The sequence below is a fragment of the Vombatus ursinus genome, unplaced genomic scaffold (assembly GCF_900497805.2).
Source record: "Vombatus ursinus unplaced genomic scaffold, bare-nosed wombat genome assembly UNPS02014830.1, whole genome shotgun sequence".
Classification (NCBI taxonomy): Eukaryota; Metazoa; Chordata; class Mammalia; order Diprotodontia; family Vombatidae; genus Vombatus; species Vombatus ursinus.
In genome coordinates this window covers 14,370,868-14,392,639 of record NW_020954608.1, presented here as the reverse complement: position 1 = coordinate 14,392,639, position 21,772 = coordinate 14,370,868, and the positions used below count along the sequence as shown (strand labels likewise).

General features: G+C 35.7%; 1 protein-coding gene across 2 annotated transcripts in view; it reads right to left on the bottom strand.

The window, feature by feature from the left end:
- CCDC146 (coiled-coil domain containing 146) overlaps window positions 1-21,772 on the bottom strand; it is a 191,458-nt gene that overhangs the window by 66,693 nt on the left and 102,993 nt on the right. The gene's annotated exons all lie outside the window — the stretch shown is intronic.

The window sequence follows — 21,772 nt, the reverse complement described above, 5'->3', positions numbered from 1 at the left end:
TTTGGGTATATGGTCCAGGCAGATCAGAAAATGTACTAAGACCCTCAAGCAACCTAATATAATACAAAGAACATAGGAGTGAGGAGACCTGGGTTTTCATCCTACTTCTACTACATATATTCCTATATATGTAATAGAAGGTATTGGGACTAGGTCATCTCTAAGTCTCTTTACAACTCAGATATATTCTATTTAAATTTTGTTCCTTTTGGATGACACTGTATCTCTTGCATACTTATTCTACCCTCTCAATTCCACATTGTTTCTTTTCTCTGTGAAGTTAAAAAAAAACAAAATGAAAAAATACAAATTGCAAATAGAATTCATAAAATGTTTTGAGTTTCAACACAATCTGTGCATTGGCCAAGCCAGGACGGTGATCTCCCAGTCAGTTGAGTTTAGCACAATCAGATGTCAACAGATTTTCTTTCTCTCTCATAAACTCTCTAAAACAAAACAAACTCATCAAAATTGTATTCTTCTGATACTATATGATCATAACCTATGGAATATAATTATTACTGAAGAATCAAAATTGAGAGTGACCCAATTCAATGTAAGTGGGTCAAAACAGACTGTGGTATATTACCATTTATGACTTACATTCAAGGCTATGAACTCAAGGGAAGAAAGTCAGGCTATTTATAGTCATATAGAAAAATGCTTCAAATCATTACTAATTAAATAAATACAATTTAAAACAGTTATGGGATTCCACCTCACAAACATCAAAGTGGCAAAGATGACAATATTTTTTAAAAAATTATAAATGTTGGAGAAACTATGGGAAAACAGGCACATTGACGTACTGTTGGTGGGTCTGTAAAGGGGTACACTATTCTAGAAAGCAATTTGGAATTATTCACAAAAAGTTACTAAACAGTGTATTTCATCTGATCTCGTTATACCACTGCTAGGCCTGAAAGAAGAATGCTTTACAAATGAAAGGTATTTTTGTGAGTACCTAGATGGCTTCAAATTTTATTCCTGCTCCATAATATAACAGAATTATTATAATCCGAACCACATGGAAACTCAGTGGGTGTAACTTTGTTATATTTCTGTTCCTGAATTATGTGACTGAATTTCCACATGTGTAGCCAATAGAAATCAATGTTAGAGGTGATATAACTTTAAAAGCACTGAGGGATCAATTTTCAAGATATTTTGAAAGAAGAGAAGATACCAAATGATTTGAAAAAAAAAAACACGGGTGATATTCCCCTTAATCAAGAAGACATCAGCAACTAACGGCCCATATACCACATTTCTCATCTCAATAAAGTCTTTATGAGAAAGCTCTACATATAAGTTGAAAGTATCCTTAATATATTAAAAGGGATCAGGCACTTCTGCAAATTATTTTATACAGTAGGTTACTCCTTCACATCATATGGTTGACTGAACAGACCTAGTAATACAAGATCTTGTATTTTATTATTTTATATTTTTAAAAACACATTTGACTTGATAGAGCAAAATGCAATGAAATAATATTTACAAACTGGAGAAGGAAATGGCAAACCACTCCAATGTTTTTGCCAAGAAAACCCCATGGACAGTATTAAAATCATAAAAGATATGACAGTGGAAGATGAGTCCCTCAGGTCAGAAGACATCCAAAACACTACTGGGGAAGAGTGGAGAACAACTGCAAGTAGCTCCAGAAAGAGTGAAGTGAGCGAGTCAAAGTTGAAAGGAAGCTCAGTTGTGGATGTGCCTGGTGACAAAAGGAAAGTCCCAAGCTGTAAAGATCAATATTGCACAGAAGCCGGGAATGTAAGATCTCTGAATCAAGGTAAGCTGGATGTGGTCAAACAGAAGATGGAAAGATTAAACGTTGACATCTTGAGTATCAGTGAACTTAAATGGGTGGAGACGGGGGAATTTGATTCAGGTGATCATGACACATACTACTGTGTGCAAGATCCCTAAGACGAAATGGAGTAGCCCTCATCGTTACAAAAAAAAAAAAAAAGGTGAGAAAAACAGTACTGGGGCACAGTCTCAAAAAAACATAATGATCTCTGTTCAAATCTAAGGCAAACCATTCAACATCACAGTAATACAAGTCTGTGCTCCAACCACTGATGCCAGAGAAGCCAAAGTTGCTCACCTGACTCATCTTCTAGAAATAACATCAACAAAAGATGTCACATTCATCATGGGGGACTGGAATGCTAAAGTAGGAAATCAAAAGATAATTAGTTTAATGGGCAAGTTTGGCCTTGGAGTGCAAAATGAAGTAGGGCAAAGACTAGTAGAGTTTTGTCAAGATAACTTGCTAGTCACAGCAAATACTCTTTTTCAACATCCCAAAAGGTGACTCTACATATGGACATCACCAGATGGTCATATCAAAATCTGATTCTATACTTTGAAGCCAAAGGTGGAGAAGCTCTATACTGTCAGTGAAAACAAGACCTGGAGCTGATTGTGGCTCAGATTCTAATTGTAAAATTTAGACTTAAATTGAAGAAAGTAGGGAAAATCATCAGACCATAGACCTAAATAACATCCCATATGACTATACAGTGGAAGTGATGAATAGATTTAAGGGGTTAGATCAGGTAGACAGAGTACTGAAGAACTATGGACAGAGGTTCACAATATTGTACAGGAAAGAAAAAGAGCAAGAAAGCAAAATGGCTGATGAGGCTTTACAAATAGCTGAGGAAAGAAGAAAAGCAAAAAGTAAAGGAAAAAGGGAAAGATGTATCCAACTGAATGCAAAATTTCAGAGAATAGCAAGGAAAGAGAAGAAGGCTTTCTTAAATGAGAAATGCAAAGAAATAGAAAACAAGAGAATAGGAAAGACATGAGATCTCTTCAAGAAAATTAGAGACACCAAGGGAATATTTCATGAAAAAATAGGCATTATAAAAGACAAAAATAGCAGAGACTTAACAGAAATAGAAGAATTGAAGAAGAGGTGGCAACCTTAAATTCAAAGCATATTTATTGTATCAAAATTTAGCCATAGAAAAGTATCCAAAATCTTACTCATTACCTGAATAGAAAGCTTTATTGGCATTACACTTGAAATTACAGATGTATACTACAAGAGTGTCCCTTAGCCAGCCAGGGAGGACATTTACTATATACAAAAATATAAGCTTGTCAAAAATTGTACTACACAATGAATGTTCTTATGATTGAGAATAAAAGTATAAAATGGCAGCAGAACTACTAAGGTAATAAAATCCTTGAAAAATTACTGTGGAAAAACAGAAATGAATGTTGCAAACTTAAAAAGATCAAGCTTGGCCCCACAGAGGATATATGAAGACACTTTCTCCCAAACTTCTCTGCAGAAGTGAGGGTTCATGGGAGTGTAATATTATATACGTTGGCAGATTGTTTCCATGTATTGATCACTGATTGTTTTGTGTATTAATTCTTTTTTCCCTCTTCTTCCTCTCTCTCTTTTTTAACTTTCTTATAAGGGATGGCTCTCTGAGACAGGGAAAAGGAAGTGATATAGGAGATAGTTGGGCAATATAAAAATAAAATATATCAATAAAATTATTTCCTTCCTTCCTTCCTTCAAGTGTCTTCCATTCCTGTCAAGACCATACAAGATTACTTGATTGTAATAATAACAGACTTTTATATTATGCTCTAAATTTTACAAAAACATTTTCATATCTAATTATAGCCATACAGAGAAAGAAACTGAGCATCAAGGAGGTTTAGTGCCTTTCCCAGATTAAGTGACAGAGATGGAATTTTAACAGGTCTTCCTGATTGGAAGCCCAGCTTAGTTACTACATCACGATGCCAGCTGAAACAAGTAGAGAAAAATACCAAGACCAAATGCACAAAAGCATTGAGAGGAAAGTAAGAGAATTATTCCTGTGGGCTTTAGAAAAGGAAGATTTCTTAAGGACAGATTTAAAAGATATGGGCCACAAGCAAACCCAAACATTTTATTCATTTTGTTGGCCATGCTTCCTTTATAACGAAGTGAAAAAAAAAAAACACTGCCAAATGACTTATTTATCCCCAACAGGTGACATGGGTCATGACTTGTTTATATTTCCTCCAGTGTCTAGTATAGTTCATTGTGCATAGGTGGTGATTAATAAATATTTCAAAGGTTCCCAGATTTAGAGCTGCAGTGAGATCTCAGAGGTCACATTCAACCCACTCATTTTACAAATGAGGAAACTGAGACACAGAGAAGCTAAATATCTGAGGTCATGTAGCTGAGGATCTGAGGTGGAATTTGAATCCAACTTTTCCTTACTCTAGGTTTTGTGCCTCTACATCATCATATCTTTCATTTCATTTGTTGAATGGACAAATAAATTAAAATACTGAGAAATCTTATTGATTTTCAAAACCTAAGTGTATGGGTAGAGATGGAAGGGAAAGAATGATGTTTCTGACCTTACCACTCTTCCTCTTTATTCTACCATATCAGTACAGCATAATAAAGCTGAACTACAATATATATGCAGAAAATTCAAATGAATCAATTTTGGTAACACCAAGTTCATTATTTAGAGCATAAATCCACTCTAGTGTTTTGAGTAAAATGAAACCTTTACCCAGCAACTTAATAAGAATAATGGGCTCAGTTAAAAAAATAGTTTGGAGTCACCCCTTCTAGTCATGTAATTCTCTACAACTATAAAGAGGAATAAGCATTTATATAACATAATACCTACTATGTGCCAGGCACTGTACTAAGTGTTCTTGGTTTTTTTGTTTTTTTTTACAAATCTTATCTTATTTCATCCCCACAACAACTCTGTACAGTAGGAGATATTATTATCCTTATTTTAGAGTTGAAGAAACTCAGGCAGACATAGGCTAAGTGATTTCCTCAGGGTCACACAGCTAGGAAGCATCTGAGGCCGAATTTAGATTCACGTCTTCCTGAATCCACGCCTAGAGCTCTGTTCACTATGGCACCATTTATATTTCTATAAAGAAATATAAATACCATACCCAAGTATTTGTACTACTGCAAAGGGTTTTGATTATGCTACATGTATTAACATCAGGATTTGCTTTTCTTAAAAGCATCCGTACTCCAGAAATGAGTAATATTGAACATATTTTTCCTAAAGGCTTATAAGCATCACACACTTTTATTCTTTCTTTTAAATTTTTCTTTTTTCCCACTATGGCTAATTACTCATACTTTTGTTAATAACAACAAAATATCAAAATGAATAAATTCTGAGACATTACAGTAACTGTTTACAAAGTTGGATAAGAGTTTTTTATTGTTCCCCAATCACCTGTCTGCCTGAATGTTGCTGAACATAAGGTAGTACTTATGTAACAGAAATAGAGCATAAACAGGAAGAAGAGCCAGCGCTTTCTTTCCCTGAGAGCCAGCCACAGCTGCAAACAAGACATAAAAATGATTGAGAAAAAATATGAAAGTTTAGGAAGCAGAGACTTTGGATTAAGGCAAATGGTTTATTTCAGTTGTCAATGAACATATTACATGAAAGACATCATTTATAGACTATTTGCACTGTTACTGGCAGATCAGAGATAAGATGCCAGTATCTGAGATTGTTTTAAATGTGCTTAGCTTGCACTTTCCAAACCAAAAAGATGAATACTAAATGGGTGGGACTCACTGGCTTCCTGCTTGTTTTCTTCAATAACCTTATTTTGAACTCTGTTTTGCCCACCAGATGAAAAATGTATTCCAGAAGTCTAAATGTTCAATTTTTCTCTTTTCCTTTTATTCTAAGTGTAATAGCTAATTATGAAATGCCAGAGATCACAAATTTTCCAGATTCGATGGTCACAAACTTTTATTTGTAATCACATTCTAAAAAATGGAGTGGTGGTGGTAGGAGAGATATTTATAGTAGAAGACTTTTAGGCAGGGGGAGGATTATGTTAATTTTTGAAAGAAACTCCTGCTAACAGTGGATGAATCTCCTAGTTATAATTTTATCAAATATAAAAGAATAAAAAGCTTAGTTTTAAAAAATGAAAGCATCCTTGCAAATACTGGTGAGGATAAATTAACTTTACTTTATTGGGGGGGGAATATGAACAGGTTGTTGGGATCACAAGGAGATAATGAATTTCTCACATAATATTATACTTTTTATATAATTTGATGAATTTTGTTTTGAAGTTTCAGCTTTTGGGGCTGATTTTTGCTTCTTAGTTAACTGTCATTGCACTCTGATATGCTACCATCAGATTGTGAGTTCCTTGAGGGCAGGAACTGTCTTTTGCCTCTTTATATCCCCAATACTTAGCACAGTTCCTGGTTCATAGAAGATACTTAATAAATGTTTCTTGACTGACTGATTACCACCGCATAGTGGTACAGTCCAGGCTACAAGGGTACGTGCTTTCTCTGAGAGTCAAAATACTGATTACCTCTCCTAAGCTTTATAGCAACAACTTCAGTCTCAAATCAAATACTGTATCTTTATAGATTTGAACAAAGCAGATAACTCTTTGGAACTGTTGTTTGTCCTTCATTCTCAAAGAGGACTAATGACATCAGGAAGGTGATGTCTTGACTTGCAAGTGAATTGGATTTAAGTGAGGCAGGGCTGTGCAAAGTCACCAGCCTCACTCTCTCCTCTGGAGCCATCTGGATGCGGTGGCAAGACACAGATCAGGACGACTGGAGATGGCCCCAGATATAGTGGGAGACCTTGGCCTGTTTTAATTCTTTGGAATATAGTTTTAGGAAGAAATATATTACACAATCTTTTCACAGTACTTCTTAGGTATTCTTTGGACTGCTCACTTTAATCCTAATCTTGTATTGTAAACAGATCTCGATTAGAAAGCTAACCTTTGCAAATTACACTGAGTATTAATATAGGGCTAGCAGTATGTAACAGTTTGTTCTTGATTTTTTCAGGTTTAAGGGTTATTGAGCATATAAACCCCTTAGCAAGAGAGCCCTTAGACTGCTTTTAAGTTTGCCTTTATAGTGTACTGTAACAAGGTCTTGGACTACCCCGAAAACAGGAAGCCTTCATTAGGAATTCTAGAAGTTGTAGTATCCATGGTTTTGCTAGAGATATACTGCTGTTTGCTTAAGTCAGCCAGCAACTTCACAATAGTGAATGCTAAATTTCCAGTGAGAGCAGTTATATCTCAGAAATTGGAAATTGTTTTTATTTATTTATTTTTTATTAATTTATTTTGATGTATCAATAATCACTGCCATATGCTTTTGAGTTTAAAATTTTTCTCCCCCTTTCTCCCCACTACCCTCCCCAAGATGGTGCACAATCTGATATATGCTATACATTTACATTCATATTAAACATATTTTCACATTAGTGATGTTGTAAGTAAAAATTAAAACCAATAGGAGGAACCATCAGAAAGAGGAAACAAAACTTAACAGAGCAATTCGACTTCCATAGTTCTTTCTTTGGATGTGGATAGCATTTTCCATCACAAGTCCTCTGGAGATGTCTTAGATCCTTGTATTGCCACGAAGGGTTAAGTTTATCAATATTAGTCATCACACAACGTGGCTGATATAGTGTACAACGTTCTCTTGGTTCTCCTCACTTCACTTAGCATCAGACCATACAAATCTTTCCAGGTTTTTCTGAAGTCAGCCTGTTCATCATTTCTTATAGCACAATAGTATTCCATCACATTCATATACCACAACTTGCTCAGCCATTCCCCAATTGATGGGTATCCTCTCAATTTCTAATTCTTTGCCAACACAAAAAGAGCTGCTATGAATATTTTTGCACATGTAGGTCCTTTTCCCATTTGTGTGATCTCTTTGGGATCTAGCCCTAGAAGTGCTATTGCTGGGTCAAAGGGTATGCACATTTTTATAGCCCTTTGGGCATAGTTCCAAATTGCTCTCCAAAATGGTTGGATCATTTCACAACTCCACCAACAATGCATTAGTATTCCAATTTTCCCCTATCTTCTCCAACATTTATCATTTTCCTGTTTTGTCATGTTGGCCATTCTGATAGGTGTGATGTGGTACCTCAAAGTTGTTTTGATTTGCATTTCTCTAATCAATAGTGATTTAGAGCATTTTTTCATATGACTATAGATGGCTTTAATTTCTTCATCTGAGAACTGTCTGTTCATATCCTTTGACCATTTATCAATTGGGGAATGGCTTGTATTCTTATAAATTTGACTTAATTCTCTATATATTTTAGAAATGAGGCCCTTATCAGAGCGACTGGTTGTAAAAATTCTTTCCCAATTTTCTACTTTCCTTCTAATCTTAGTTGCATTGGCTTTGTTTGTACAAAACCTTTTCAATTTAATGTAATCAAAATTATCTATTTTGCTTTTCATAATGTTCTCTATTTCCTGTTTGGTCATGAATTCTTCTGTTCTCCATAGATCTGACAGGTAAATTATTCCTTGCTCTCCCAGTCTGCTTATAGTATCAGCCTTTATATCTAAATCATGTACCCATTTTGACTTTATTTTGGTATATGGTGTGAGATTTTGGTCTATGCCTAGTTTCTGCCATACTCTTTTCCAGTTTTCCCAGCAGTTGTTTTCAAAGAGTGAGTTCTTATCCCAAAAGCTGGGGTCTTTGGGTTTACCAAATAATAGATTACTGTAGTCATTGACTACTGTGTCTTGCATATTTAACCTATTCCACTGATCCACCACTCTATTTCTTAGCCAGTACCAAGCAGTTTTGATGATTGCCGCTTTATAATACAATTTAAGATCTGGAATGGCTAGGCCACCTTCCCCTGCATTTCTTTTCATTAGTTCTCTTGGTATTCTGGACCTTTTGTTCTTCCAAATGAATCTTGTTATTATTTTTTCTAACTCTATAAAATAATTTTTTGGTAGTTTGATTGGTATGGCACTGAATAAGTAAATTAGCTTAGGTAGAATTGTCCTTTTTTATTATATTAGCTTGATCTACCCATGAGCAACTGATGTTTTTCCAATTATATAGATCTGACTTTATTTGCATGAAAAGTGTTTTGTAATTGTGTTCACAGAGTTCGTTGGTTTGTTTTGGGAGGTAGACTCCTAAATATTTTATAATGTCTACAGTAAGTTTAAATGGAATTTCTCTTTCTATCTCCTGCTGTTGGGCTTTGTAGGTAATATATAGAAATGCCGATGATTTATGTGGGTTTATTTTATAGCCTGCAACTTTGCTAAAGTTGTTTATTATTTCAAGTAGTTTTTTACTTGATTCTCTGGGATTCTCTAAGTATAACATCATGTCATCTGCAAAGAGTGATAGCTGTGTTTCTTCTTTGCCTATTCTAATACCTTCAATGTCTTTTTCTTCTCTTATTGCTAAAGCTAACGTTTCCAGTATGACGTTGAATCACAGTGGTGATAAAGGACATACTTGTTTCACCCCTGATCTTATTGGAAATGCTTCTAGCTTGTCCCCATTACATATTATGCTTGCAAAAGGTTTTAGATAGATGCTATTTATTATTTTAAGGAAGAGTCCATTTATACCTACACTCTCTAGTGTTTTTAATAGGAATGGGTGTTGTATTTTGTCAAAAGCTTTTTCTGCATCTATTGAGATGATCATGTGGTTTCTGTTAGTTTTGGTGTTGATATGATGAATTATGCTGATAGTTTTCCTTATATTGAACCACTCCTGCATTCCTGGTGTAAATCCTACCTGGTCATAGTGTATTATTCTTGTGTTAAGTTGCTGTAATCTATTTGCTAATATTTTGTTTAAAATTTTTTGCATCTATATTCATTAGAGAAATTGGTCTATAATTTTCTTTCTCTGTTTTGACTCTTCCTGGTTTAGGTATCAGCACCATATTTGTATCATAAAAAGAATTTGGTAAGATTCCTTCTTCACCTATTTTACCAAATAGTCTATATAGTATTGGAATTAATTGTTTTTTAAATGTTTGATAGAATTCGCATGTAAACCCATCTGGCCCTGGAGAGTTTTTCCTAGGGAGTTCATCAATGGCTTGTTCAATTTCTTTTTTCTGAGATGGTGTTATTTAAGTATTTTACTTCCTCTTCTGTTAATCTGGGCAATTTATATTTTTGTAAATATGCATCCATTTCACTAAGATTGTCAAATTTATTGACATACAGTTGGACAAAATAGTTCCTAATTATTGTTTTAATTTCCTCTTCCTTCGTGGTGGATTCCCTCTTTTCATTTTTGATACTTGTAATTTGGTCTTCTTCTTTCTTTTTTTAATTAGATCAACCAAAGGTTTATCTATTTTATTGGTTTTTTCATAAAACCAGCTCTTAGTTTTATTTATTAGTTCAATAGTTTACTTAATTTCAATTTTATTAATTTTTCCTTTGGTTTTCAATAGTTCTAATTTGGTGTTTAATTGAGGATTTTTAATTTGTTCTTTTTCTAGTTTTTTTAGTTGTATGCCCAATTCATTGATCTCCTTTTCTATTTTATTTATGTAAGCATTTAGAGATATAAAACTTCCCCTAAGAACTGCTTTTGCTCAATCCCATAAGTTTTGGTATGTTGTCTCATTATTGTCATTCTCTTGAATGAAGTTATTGTTTCTATGATTTGTTGTTTGACCCAATCATTTTTTAGGATTAGATTATTTAGTTTCCAATTATTTTTTAGTCTATCTTTCCATGGCCCTTTATTACATATATTTTTTATTTCATCATGATCTGAAAAGGATGCATTTAATATTTCTGCCTTTCTGCATTGGATTGTGAGGTTTTTATGCCCTAGTACATGGTCAATTTTTTGTGCATGTGCCATGTAGCACCAAGAAAAAAGTATATTCCTTTCTATCCCCATTCAGTTTTCTCTAGAGGTCTATCATACCCAACTTTTCTAATGTTCTATTCACCTCCTTAACTTCTTTCTTGTTTATTTTGTGGTTAGATTTATCTAGCTCAGACAGGAGGAGGTTGAGATCCCCTACTAGTATAGTTTTGCTATCTATTTCTTCCTGTAACTCCCTGAACTTCTCCTCTAAGAATTTGGATGCTATACCATTTGGTGCATATATATTTAGTAATGGTATTACTTCATTTTCTATGGTGCCTTTTAGCAGTATGTAGTTTCCTTCCTTATCTCTTTTGATAAGATTTTTGCTTTTGCTTTGTCTGAGATCAGGATTGCTACCCTTGGTTTTTTTTACTTCAGCTGAAGCATAATATATTTTGCTCCAGCCTTTTACCTTTACCCTGTATGTGTCACTCTTTTTCAAATGTGTTTCCTGTAAACAACATATTGTAGGATTATGGTTTTTAATCCACTCTGCTATATGCTTCCGTTTTATGGGAGAGTTCATCCCATTCACATTCACAGTTATGATTACTATCTGTGTCTTTTTCTCCATCCTCTTTTCCCCCATTTATGCTTTTCTTTCTCCTTTCTCCTTTCCCTGCAACTAGTGTTTTGCTTTTGACCACTACCTCCTTCAGTTCCACCTCCCTGCTATTATCCCTTTCCCTTTTCTTCCCCTTTACCCTTACTGCTTCTTCCCTCCCTTCTGTCCCCCCTCCCTTTTCTTTCCCCTTTTCCCTCCTACTGCCTATAGTGCAAGTTAGATTTCTATACCTAACTGATTATGTTATTCCCTTCTTGAGCCAAATCTGATGAGAGTAAGGTTCAAACAATGCTCATCCCCCTCCCTTCTTTACCTCTCCACTAATAGGTTTTTGTGTCTTTTCTTGTAATGTAATTTACCCTTGTCTGCCTCTTCCTTTCTCAGTACATTTTCTTAGCTCAGACTAATCCACTTACTTGGATCCATTTAACCCACTTGATTAAATTTTTTTTATCATTACATCAAAGTCAACTTATATCCACCCCTTTATGTATACTCCTTTAACATGGTATAATAACAATACAGTTCTCAAGAGTTGCAAGTGTCATCTTCCCTTGTAGGGATGTAAACATTTTGCCCTTATTAACAATATCTTGTATCTTTCTGTCCCATTTACCTTTTTATGTCTCTCTTGAATCTTGTACTCGAAGATCAAATTTTTTGTTGAGTCCTGGTATTTTCATTAGGAAGGTTTGGAAGTCCCCTATTTTGTTGAATATCCATCTCCTTCCCTGAAAAATCATGCTCTTTTTCACTGGGTAGTTAATCCTTGGCTGCATTCCAAGCTTCTTTGTCTTATGGAATATCATGTTCCACACCCTAGAGTCTTTTAATGTAGAGGCTGCAAGATCCTGTGTAATCCTGATTGTGGTTCCATGATATTTAAATTTTTTCTGCCTACTTGCAGTAATTTCTCTTTGATCTGGTAATTTTGGAATTTAGCTATTATATTCCTTGGCATTTTCAATTTGGGATTTCTTTCAGGTGGGGAGTGGTGAATTCTTTCTATAGTTATTTTGCCTTCTGGTTCTAGGACTTCAGAGCAGCTTTTCTTTATGATTTCCTGAAAGATATTGTCCAGGCTCTTTTTTTCATCATGATTCTCAGGTAGGCCTATAATTTTTAAATTGTCACTCCTGGATTGATTTTCCAGGTCAGTTGTTTTACCCATGAGCTATTTTACATTTTCATCTATTTTTTCATTTTTTTGTTTCTGTTTGACTGATTCTTGCTCTCTCATAGAGTGATTAGTTTCCATTTGTTCAATTCTAATTTTTAACATATTGTTTTCTTCCGTTAGATTTTGTACTTTCTTCTCCAATTGGTCAATTGTATTTTTAAGGGATTTGTTTTCTTCAGTGTACTTTTTTTCCAGTTGGCCAATTGTGTTTTTTAGGGACTTGTTTTCTTCAGTGTACTTTTTTTCCAATTGGCCAACTGTCCTTTTTAAGGACTCCTGTATCTCTCTCATTTGACTTTTAAAATCCTTCTTGAGCTCTTCTTAGAAGGCTTTTTGGGTTTCAGACCAGTTCATATTCCCTTTTGATGTTGCAGATGTGGGTTTGATGACAGTGTTGTCCTCTTCAGAATTTCTGTCTTGATCTTCACTCTTCTCATAATATGAATCTATCGTATGTTTCTTTTTACTCATGGTGTTTCTTTATTCCCTGGCCTTTAAAGAGATTAAGCTCTCCTGCTGGGGAGCACAGGGCACTGACCCAAGCTTCTTGTGTTGGGAGCCTAGGTCTTGGTCACTTGCTTTGTGTGCTGGGGCCTCTTATGTTGGCAGCTGGAGGCTGTAGGGTTCTGGCAGCTTATCTGGTGCTGGAATCAGCAAGGCTGGGACTTTCAGGTAAATCTAGGTTGCCTGCTTTTCTTTTCCTTTAGCTTTGTTCAGCTCCTTTTAGATTGGTGCTGCCAGGTGTTTATCTGCCTGGGGCCCCTTGCAGTGCTACCTCCCTTAGTTCCGTTGAGGCACTGGGAGATTCCTTTGCTGTAGAATGCTGAGGCACCTGGTGGTTTTCTGAGCTGGTTTCCACCGGTTCCCCCAGCCTTACTGAAGCACTCAGAGGTCCAGCTGTTGGTGTTTGCCTGCTCGACCACCTGGGGTTCAGGATCTCCTCCTGGTTGGCAGTTGGAGGCTGTAGGGTTCTGACAGCTTACCTGGTGTTGGGCTGGAATCAACAAGGCTGGAACTTTTTGGCACCTCTAGGTTGCTTTCTTCAGCTCCTTTCAGACAATGCTGCCGGGTGCTTTTCTGCCTGGGGCCCTTTGTAGTGCTGCTTCCCATATTTTTGCTGGGGCACTGGGAGACCCGTTTGCTATAGAATGCCGAGGCACCAGAATCTCCTCCTGGTGTGCTAAAGTGGGTCTTTCCACTAACTGGCTGGGTGACTCCTGTTAAGTACTGCTCCCCTTTACCCAGGGTAAGAGGTGCCTTTCCCATTTATCCCTCTAGCTCCCTGGGCTACTGCACTGCTGCACCCTGTCTTTCTTCTGGTTCAACTGTTCCAGGGTTTTTTCTGGGGTGATATTTTCTGGGTTTTCAGAGGTTGATAGGGGAGGGTGAGAGCAACTACCTTTTTACTCCCCCATCTTGGCTCCCAGAAGCGGAAGAGAAATTGGAAATTGGTACAAAGTTGGGCTTGATTTATTCTTCACATGATTGTCTAGATTTAAAATGTTGGAGAAAATATTAAAGTTAAGATTAAGGATTAAAGTTAAAAGTGTGTTATGCAAACTTTTTTTTTCTTCTGGAGAGCTAGTTGTTAAATGTTTACCCATAATGCACACCTGTAGGGTCATACCCTTTGAGTTGGGGTACGGGGTAGATTTCCTGGGATGGCAGGAGCTTTTGAACGAGTCTTGTAAGACAGCTAAATCAGAGGCAATCTGTGTTTGGGAGAGACTGTGCTATGGTGATCAAGTCCCTGAGAATGTCTTACAATGAGTGTTCCAGGGCTAAGGTCCAAGAGTTCAATGGAGGCCTCTGAGCCAAGCCTATGCTTTATGGAACATAACTGAAATTGACCTTGTTAGATGTGACAATTCCTTTTAGAACTGAGGAAACCAGCACATCTACACTCTCCCCCCCATTACCGTTTTCCTAACAGACACTGCTATTTGATTTTTCTTGCTATTCTTCTAAGCAGTTCCTTTTTTTTTTTTTCTGATTTTGTTTCATATAAGACTGTCTGTGTTTGATCCCGAATTCTTATAATGTGTGTCTGTATACTGGCTGCATACAGAGTACAAACAGAAGGAGGCCAGTGGCTAACTTGAAATATACAAAATTAAAATAGGGTAGAGATCAAAATCTCTATCTGAACATCAGGGATTTTCCTACTTTGGAGCTTGATGAGCTAAGTGTGGGAGGATTTTATGTTTACAATTTTATGAACAATTTTAAAGAAAACTTCCTAAAAGCATTATTTTTGTCCCTAAGCTAAAGTAATAGCCTTTTTGATGCAGCCAAGTTGGATATCTTTGTACAAGGAGCCTCTAATCTCCAAGTGAGGAGCTAAAGGTTATGGGGAATAATCATACCCTTTGGTGTGGCCCAGAGTTAGGAGAAAGGTATAGTCTGGCAAGAATGAGCTACTCTCCCTTTTTCTGTTAGGAGGAGAGGAAAAGAAGCCCAAGTAGAGCCAAACTGCTCCACAGTAACACCTAATGGAAAGAGCCCCTTCCAAAGCCACTCTGCCTCCCACCCTACCTCGGCTCAAATCATTCTTCTTTCTCACTTTCCACAAAGAAGAAGTAAAACATGTCTTCATCTGGAAAATCAAAAACCAGCAAAATAACTCTCCCTTTCTCTAATAAGAGAGATGTATTTTCTCATGAACTTGATTCTCTAAGAGAGGAATGGAGTGGCTTGCTGCTGCTTTTGCTGTTTCTCCTCTTGAATCTTCTGCTCCTGCTCTCTCTTCCTTCTTCTCTAGAGAGAGTAACTGAGATTAATTAACAATTTATTTAATAGTAATCCTGCTTTGTTGGCTAGAAGCATTAGAGTTACAGAAGCATTTGGGCAATTTAAAAGAGCAAACAAATACACATAAAACACACTTTACAAATATGTTTATACAAATAAACTTACCCAGGAAAAAAATCTGATTTTGTCAATCCTATCTTATATAACACATGCTCTACTCATTCTGCTTTAACTGTAAGTTCTTTTAAGGCAGGGACTCTGATTTATGTCCCCATAATATCTTGCACACACACTTGTGGAAACTAATTGGGATGGAGTAAAATAATTAAATTTATTGACAGACAATAAACCTCACAGATTTTTATATCATTAAATCATTTTCAGTACAACATGTATCCTCATTTTGCTGTAATTACTTTTTTTTTAACATTTGGCATTATGTTTTCAAAACTAAAACATAATTTTTGATAACCCACACTACTTCGGATACTAAGCATCAGTTTACTTTTACAATCCTAGACTTGATTATAGCCCATGTATTTAAAGGAGGCTAAATTACTTAAACATGTTTATCTCTATCTTTTGGATGGTTTTCCTAACTTTTTGTGATGTATAGAATGGTACAAGGTCATGTTGAAGTATTTCATATTGATTTGGGAATTTCTATAATTCTGGGAGAATTGGGCTTCTCAGTATATAAAGGGCTATTAGATTTCATTATTCCATCATTGAGGTCAAGACTTCCAGGCCCAATGGAAGTAGAAAAAATTCCTGAAAACATTTTTTTTGGATGAATGTTTTATAATGTGATGAAACTGACCAGATCCTACAGACCAGACTTCTTCTAGACAACAGTTTTGGGTTAGTTCTGAATTTAAAAGCGAGTTTCACCAGTAAAAATGAACTTTCACAATATTTGCTATTCAGGTTTTTTTAAAAAATATTGATCATAATGAGTTTTTTTTTTCTCCATAGCAACAATCAGCATTTTTTACTAGTCTTCTTACTGTTCTTTCAACTTTGAGAAGTCTGGGTTGTCCTGGAGAGGAATCAGTAACATTCCCTCTGACTTCCAGGTCTCTTTGATGCTCTTTGATTGTACTATGAGGATGAATCAGGCTATTTCACAGCAAAAGATTGCCCATTCTTGACACTGGTTTTTGGTTTTGATCATATTTTAAACTTTCTGCTTCCCTGTTACTGATCCTACTTCTTTGTGGGCATGAGTAATCCTTGAATGCTTGACTTCCACACGCCAATAGTTACTGCAATATCTCTGTCATTGAAAGTGCGCTTTTTTAAGAGCTACAACTTATCGCATGTTTCCTTAGTATAAAATCAATTCTTTTTTTACATGTTAAAACAATTTTTTCAACTCTTTTAAAAAAAGTTTTGAGTTCCAAATTATACCCCTCCTTCCCTCCCTTCCCTTCACCTCCCTGAGATGGTAAGCAATCCAATATAAAATCCATTTTTAAAAACTACAGAATTAAAAACAAAATTGAAGAGAGCAATGAAATATTTGCTATAGCACGGAATTCAGTGCTCATCTGAGAGAGAACTAACTAAAAGGGGGAAACCATAGCTTAATCAGGTATCATTTGGCTCCTTTGTCCTCCTTGTTACAATGACTGCTTTACATTGGTTAAACTCCAACACAGTGTCTTCCAGTTTAATGTTGATTTTGACCTTTGTCTATCTCGTCAATCGTCTTTCTGCACACAGACCTGAGCGGATAAGGACTGCACTTGTGATTTCATTGGTATCAGGAGCTCCTGGGTAAGGAAACTTCTGCAACCAATATACGTTAGCACCGACTCTGCAATTAGAGAAAGCAAGTAGAGACTACATATAGACTAAAGTGGTATTTTTAATCCTTCAATGAAAAAAAAAATAACTGATTACTTAGCATTATACACATAAAATAATCAATTAACCAATTTTTACTTTTTAAATGTTGTTGTTACATCATTGCACTCCACCCCCCAGTCCAGCCTTGGGCCTGAAGGAAGAACAAAAAGAGCTTCCACAAAAAGGCTAACTTAAGCCCCTGGGGCACTGAGAAGAGGACTCAAACTCCTCTATCAAGTTGCATAACTGACATTGAAACAATGGTGTTTATCCCATTCCTGCCTGGTATCATTTCTGGTCTGGTATTATTAGACCTCTGCTTGGCTGACCATTCTCATCATTTTTGTCTGGTTTCTGATGTGGAGTACTTGTCCTTCCCCCCCTACTTAGGAATTTATTTGACTTGGTGCCACCTTCCCTACCCCACCCCCACTATCCTTTGTTCTAATGTATTTGGCCAAGGTCCCCTCTTCCTTCATCCTCACTATAGTCAAGATAAACTCTATTTGAGTGAAATTTTAAATAGAGATTTAAATAGTTCTTCTACTACTTAGCTTATTCTTGAATTAATCTGAGAAGCTAAATATCTGTCTCTACCACGAAAATAATAGAAAACCTGTATGATTTGGAACAGTAAAAAACTTAGACGTAACTTTGGCAAATGAAGAAAAAATGGTAACTTTAACAACATTAGTTATTACCCTTCCTTACACACTCCAGGCAAACCTGTCAGACTGCTTTTTTTTTTCATATAAGAACACTTCATCACCCATTTCATGCCTTTGCACAAGCTTTCCAACATGCCTAGTATTTACTCTCTCACTTCCAATTTTAGGATTCCTAGTTTCTCTCAAAGGTCATTGGGTGGGGAAAGGGAAGGAGGTAAGCTGGCTTCAGCATATTTCCAACTGATGAGTTCTCTATAAGTAGTAGCATCAGCTACATCATCAGTGATCTGCATGCCTAGAAAGTGTAGTGAGCTAGCATGCAGCTTGAAAGAGCTAACAGGTATAAACATTAAAAGAATGAGAAGGTCTTCAATGCATTTGATAGATACTCTAGGGAAGATATATGGGGAGCCATGAAAAAAAATCACATCACGAGATGACATGGATGGGTTGTAATCTGCATTCATGGAGGAAGTACCCATCTCCATGAAATCATGGATCTACCAAAGTTAAAGCACTGGACTGCAGAGATACCATGTTAAGAACTGTTTTCTGCATTAGGATTTGCTCTGAATTCGGTTGTAGCTGCTTTTTTTCCCCTACAGATCTTGATATGGAAAGGAAGAAGCCACTTTCATTAGCTGTTTAGATTTCATGCATTGAGTCTGACAGAAATGAAAGGCACAGAAATAAATACTCCTTTATAAATGGAGAGCTGAAAGAAGATCTCTAAATTATAGTTCTATAGAAAGTTCAACAATAATAAGGTGGCTTTTCAAGAAGCATTCTAGTACCTAGGACCTAATGAGTGATGAGAACCAAAGGAGTAAACTAGGGATAAGATTTTGAAGTACAGTTTTTATTTTATATGATAAGAAAAATAAAAAGTGAATGAGGCATCTTATTTTCAGAAAAAGAGGTATCTCTCACATAATTTGTACTTGACAGAATTTGGCCTATTTGGGAAAAATTTCAACACCGTCTTCAGTTTCTTTTTATTTTCTGGCTAACAAAAAAAGCTTAGTACAGATTAATTGAAAATCAAGAATTTACAAAAGACTCTAATTCTTACCATTCAATAATATACCTGTTTAAAAGGCTGTTTGATATCTTATTTCCTATAATCTGTATCTGATTTTGTGAGCTACTTAAAATATACATAGGAAATGCTGTCCATACTGTGGAATAGCTATATAGCTGATTCACAAACATGTAACTCTTCTTGTACTTCTAAATGGTCTAAATGGTAAAAAGTAATGACTTTGCCATTCTCAAAAATCAACCTCTAAAATAAATGAAATGAATGAATTTGAAGTTTCTATTCTCACTCCTTTCCCTTGACTGCTGTCTGATAGAAGTGCTTTTAAAAAAATGCAGATTAACAGGAAGGAAGAAAAGGATCCTAGGAACTGGAAGGGAATTTAGAGACCATCTAGCCTAATCCTCCCATTTTATGGATGTGGAAACAGACCCAGAAAAGTTAAGTTATTTGCCCAAAGTCACACAAGAAATGAGTGGCAAAGTTGGGATTCCAACTTAGTTCCACTATATTCAAAACCTAGTGCCTTTTTAAAAACTATGCCTTAACCTAGTAATCTTCCTAGAAATAATTAGTATAATTGTCAGAAATTCTGCTTTTTTCCTTATCTCTGCCTCCTGACTCTCCTAGGTTTTTTCAATTCCTGATTATAATCTCAGCTTCTATAAGAGAAAATTTCCCAATCCCTCTTAATTCTAGTGCCTTTTCTCTGTGGATTATTTCCTAATATGTTCCTATCTATATCTTGTTTGTACATGATTGTTTGTACGTTGTCTCCCCACCCCATTAGACTGTGAACTCCTCGAGGGCAGGGAATGTCTTTTGCCTATCTTGTTGTTCAGTTCTGTCTGACTCTTCATGATCCCATTTGAGGTTTTCTTGGCAAAGATACTGGAGTGTTTTTCCATTTCTTTCTCCAACTCATTTTATAGATGAGGAAACTGAGGCAAACAGGGTTAAGTGACTTGCCCATGATCACACAGCTAGAAAGTATCTGAGGCTAGATTTGAACTCAAGTTTTTCTGACTCCAGGTCTAGCATTCTACCTACTGTACTACCTTGCTGCCTGCATGTACTTAATAAATGCTTACTGATTGACTGATTTTTAATAAAACAACCAGATTTCTTTTTCCACAAATTTTGTTTTTAAATCTTCCTCCAGATGGCTCAATCTTTCCTACCCTATTTACAAGAGGTAAGAAATGGCCACAAATTATTACCACATAATAATTTGTCATGACCACATGAGATCATAATTACCAATACTGGTATTAAGTATTCAGGATATTATTTTCATGGAAAACATGAGGAAACTTTCTAGAACAACCCAATAAACTTCTAGTTATCAGGAAGAGCTGGGGAATAGGATCTGGTTAATTGAATATTTGGACTGAGGGAACATTATATGCTACATGTAACTTGCCAATTTTTACAAGATTAGAATATAATGAAACACATATATCAAACTATTATTGGAGATTTTTGTTGTTGTTCAAGCTATTTTACATCTTCTGAATTAGTACATAAAGGAAAATTTGGTTATCTGAGTTATTTGGATTCTGGATAAATAAGATTACTGTACTGGTAGACTTTATCTGCATACTAGGATAAACAACTTTACCTTTTTAAAAGGCTCAGTTTCTTCAGCTATACAGTACAGTAACACCTACTTTTCTACAGGTATTAAGGGGATTTATTACTCATACGTGACTTTTGTTTTCGGTCCAGGCATGAGACTTTACGAGAATGGGAATTCCCAGTGTAGAAACTCTCTTCTCCAATATAGATTAACACCTCCTCTAACTTAGAATTTCAGAATTATGTGGGGGTATGAAGAAGTTAATTACCCATGGTCACAAAGCCATTGTGTTTCAAAGGCAGGACTTTGAACCCAAGTCTTTCTGACTCCAAGCTCTTCCTTCCATCGATTTGCCATGATGCCTTTCAATGTATGGTTACATTAAGCCAGATAAAATTATTTTGTAAAGATTATTGACTTTCAAAATAAACCAAAACTATTTTGATAAAAATGAGTTTTTAAACTGCTGATATTTAAGGACAACGTACTAAGCTAGATGACCATAAATTCTGCAAAATATGAACTTTTCCAAAACATTTCTGCAAACAAAATATTTTAGAAATGAACATTAGAATCTATTATAGTCAAAAGTATGGTTTTCCACACATCTACAGTCTCTATGAGCAATTTGCCTGATTCATTTTTACCTAGAAGACAAAACTTTTTTGTTTTTGTCAGAAGTTGGAAATTTCAAGCCATCTAAATAGCAAATGACTTATGCTCGCTCTTCTTACCCTTTCATGAAAATGTCAGGCATTCACATTTCCACCACTAATGAACAACCAGCAATTGTTTTAATTTCATTATTTTCCACACTGAAGGACTGCTTACAGAACACAGAAATAGCTATGCTTTCTTTTTATAGATTTTATTGTTAGGGCTGAAATAGTTTTAGCTCAAAAGTCAAAAACCAATTCAGTTGTTTGCCTTTGCTTCTTTTCCACTGTATTTTAGGGAAATACAACAGAATACTTGTTCAATAAAAGCTAAATAAATTTCACTTTTCTAAATAAGATGATACATTTAATTTTTCTAAATCTTAAACATTTTGAGGTTTGATATAAATCATTGTGGGATCTGATAAGCCAAGTACTTCTAGTGTATAATGTACTTCCAAATTATAAGTGGGCCAATTTGAGAAACTGCATCTGCTCTTTGGGTAAATTATGGATTTGGTATGCTCACTGGTACTGCAGAGACCAAGATGAGCTTCACCAAGCCATTTGGAATCCTAGGGAATGACTACTGTAACAGATTAAGACTGCATATACATAGATATAGGCGAGGTTCCTATATTTAAAAAAATTCCAGGAGGTAAATTCTCTCTGTAGACCCTCGTGTGGGAACAAGGGGAAGTTCCTAGAGGAAGGGGTGTGTGTGTGTGTGTGTGTGTGTGTGTGTGTGTGTGTGTGTGTGTGTGTG